The sequence below is a fragment of the Orycteropus afer genome, unplaced genomic scaffold (genome assembly GCF_000298275.1).
Source record: "Orycteropus afer afer isolate SDZICR_OR568_19922 unplaced genomic scaffold, OryAfe1.0 scaffold00465, whole genome shotgun sequence".
Classification (NCBI taxonomy): Eukaryota; Metazoa; Chordata; class Mammalia; order Tubulidentata; family Orycteropodidae; genus Orycteropus; species Orycteropus afer.
In genome coordinates this window covers 798,875-802,546 of record NW_006922052.1, presented here as the reverse complement: position 1 = coordinate 802,546, position 3,672 = coordinate 798,875, and positions in this window count along the sequence as shown.

Genomic DNA, 3,672 nt, shown 5'->3' with positions numbered 1-3,672 from the left:
ACAGTCCTGGGCGGTGTTTGCCTCCGTTGTGCGTAGGGTTGCTATCGTTCAGAACCAACTCGATGGCACCTAGCAACAAGTTGCCATGCTTGAAAAATAAATAATATTAGTATTCATGCTATTTCTGCCTTTACATCTTTCATAAAATTTAAGATTGCAAGAAACAAATAAAAAATGATGAAAAGTAAAATGAATATTAAAACAATGGATGTTTTTTATAAGAGAAACAAGCTCAGATTCTGCCTTGCATATTTGCCAAGATTGAGAAAAGTCACATATTAATTACAGTACGAGGCACCTGCATTTTTTTCTTTTACAAAACATGTTTCAATAAATATTCATAGTCAAATGCTTAGGAACACAGTTCACTGCTCTGCTTTGGGTAGCATTTATGTGGTTCTGTTAGCAGCTGGAAAGAGATGGTTGAAAGAGGAGTCGAGGGATGGAACACAAATGGCATAATTGCTGAAAATAAAAATAGTAGTTGAAGGTCATGAAACAAAATGAAGTAATTAATTTAAAAAAAGCCCTCAATACCTTTGTTTATTTAACTTTTTTAAACAGGTGTGTTAAATGTGAATGAAAATATTAGAAAACTAAAGTACTTGCATTCAAGTGTTTTTAGAAACAGAAGTGAATAAAATAATCTTTTTCAAAAATTTTAGTGGAAGTTTAGAACTTAATATGTCCTTTAAAAAGTTTTGTGCTGTCTTGTAAGTTAATAATCAACACATATTTTAGGGAACAAGAGGCATCTTTTCAATTGTTCTGAGAGCAGTAGGAGACTCCTACCTTTATTGCTCTGCATGCACATTTGTGCATATTGAAATGCTAAGAGTTTCTAAGACTAACTTTACTAAGTAAAACTAAAGCAGGAAATAGTAACTAAATGAATGTTCAATCTACCTTGATATTACACTTTTTAATTGCACATGATTTGGATCAAAGAACAAAATAACAATAGTTTGAGGCATTTTTGTGTCTGCTTTTATTGTCAAAGTCTTATAGAAAAATAACCTTTTTAAAAGTACTTTGTAAGTAATCAATCCTTCTTTCACCCTCACCCCCAACAGATACATATTTTCACTGCAGCTGACATTGTTCTGTGACAGAACATAATCAATGACTGAACAAAATCTGCCAGCTATAATTCATGTGTGTGTGTGTGTGTGTGTCTGTGTCTGTGTCTGTGTCTGTGTCTATATCTGTGCTGTGTGTTTTAAAGAGAAGACTTGCAAAGAATAGGTATAACATATTCTGGCTTAGTTTAGGAAATGTTGGCAGTGGGAAAATAGCACTAGGTTTTTATGTATTCTTACTACCACATATTTTTTTGATGTGTGAATGCTTTACTTTTTTTGTTTTTCAGAGCTAATAATCCTAGTACGTTCATATATATACTTAGAGGTTATTTTCTAGTTATGGATTTTTCATTTGTTAGCTATCATTATCTTGTAGAGAAAATATTTTAGGGATTGGAGATAAACTATACTTTATCCTGGAAAAATCAAAATATTAAGTTCCTTCCCTTAAATTATCCTTACCTACTCTTAAATTATCCCTCCCTCCATCTCCCCCACCAGCCTAAAAGAAAGGTACAACAATCTAGTGTAGTGATAGTAGAGAGTTTTCTTTCTTTTTTGCTTAAATCCAACTTATTAACATTTTCCTTTATGAAGTATGTTTTTGGTGTATCTAAAAATCTTTGTCAAACCAAAGTGACTTACAAATTCTCCTACGTTATTGTGTAGAAGTTATATAGTTTTGCACCTTATGTTTAGATCTATGATTCTTTGTGAGTTAATTTTCATGACATATATATGGGTCTGGGCACATTTTTTTGTTGTTGTTCTTTGTATGTGGATGTCCATTTGTTCCTGAACCTTTCTTGGAAAATGCTATCATTTCTCAATTTGTGAAACATCAATTGTGTATTTTGGGGGGTGTATTTCCAGGTTCATTATTCTGTTCTGATCTACTTGTTTATTCTTTGCTAGTACCATAAAACTCACTGGAGTTTTATGTTAAGTCTTGACTCAGGTAGTGTCTGTCTTACAACTCTGTTCTTCTTCAGTACTGTTTTGGCTATTGTTGTTTTGTCTTCCATGTCAACTTTAGAATTAGTTTGCTGATATCCACAAAATAACTTGCAGGGATTTTGATAGTGACAGTTTTTAATCTCTAGATCATTTGAGAAGAATTGACATCTTAATACAATTAAGTCTTCCTATTATTGAACATGGAATGTGTCTCCATTTATTTAAATTATACTTGATTTCTTTCATCAGAGTTTTGTACATTTATTTATATAGGTTTTGTGCATATTCTATACTTCATTTTTTTAGGGGGTGGTAATGTAAACTGAGTTTTGTTTTCAATGGCAAATTCCAAATATCTGTTGCTGGTGTATAGGAAAACAATTGGCTTCTGTATAAACTTTGTGTCCTTCTACCCGGTATGATGACTTATGATTTCCAGAAGTTTATTGGTTGATGCTTTGGATTTCTATATAAAGAGCTATATCAGCTATGAAACGGCTATGAAAAAGACAGTTTTATTATTATTTTTTTAATCTTCCCAATCTGTATACCTTCATTTTATTTTTCTTGTCTATTTGAATTAGGTAAAACTTCTAGTGGAATGTTGCTGAGTAGGAATGGTGAGAAGAAAAACATTTTCCTTGTCCAGGTATTTGGATTTTCTCTATTGATTTCCAGTTTTCAATTTCATTGATATCTGTTCTCATGTTTATGATATCTGTTATTGTGCTTACTTTAAATTAAATTAGTCCTTCTTTTCTGAGTTTTCTAAAGACCAAGTAATGCTTCATTCTGTTGTGGTGCCTGGGGACTCTATGGGTTGGAACAAACTCAATGGTACCTCAGAACAACAATGACAAAGGTAGCAGTTTAGATTATTGGTTCTAGATATCTCTTGTAATATATATATATATATATTCAATGCTATATATTTTCTTGTAAAGACTGGTTTCACTACATCCTACAATTTATAAGTTACATTTTAATTTCATTCAGTTCAAATTAGCTTTTACTATTTCTTGTGCCTTTATTGTCTGTGTGTTATTTAGAAGAGTATCTTTTTTACTTTTAAATATTTGGTGATTTTTTTTAGATATTTTTCCTTGATTGTTTTAAAATTTAGTTCCACTGTCATTTGAGAACATGATTTGTATGAATCTTATTCTTTTAAATTTGTTGAACTGTGTTTTATGTCCAGAATGTGGTCTATCTTAATGACTATTCCACCTGAACTTGAAAAGAATGTGTATTTTGTTGTTACTGGAAGAAATATTCTATGACTGTCAATTAGATCCAATTGATTGATACGATTTTTCAGTTCTACTTAATCCTCATTGATTTTCTTACAATTGTATCTGTTAATTAGTGATAGAAGGGTATTTAAATATCCAACCATTATAGAAGATTTTTCTGTTTCTCTTTGTGTTCCATCCACTATTGTCTCATTTATTTTAATGATCCATTTTTTAGGTACATACACATTCAGAAGTATTTATTTATGTATTTATTGGGAATTGACACCTTTGTCATTATATAATGCCCTACTTTATTTATGAGAGTTTTCTGTGTTCTAGTATCTGCTTTGTCTGAAATTAATCTGATGATTCAAACTTTCTTTGATTAGTGTCACTAT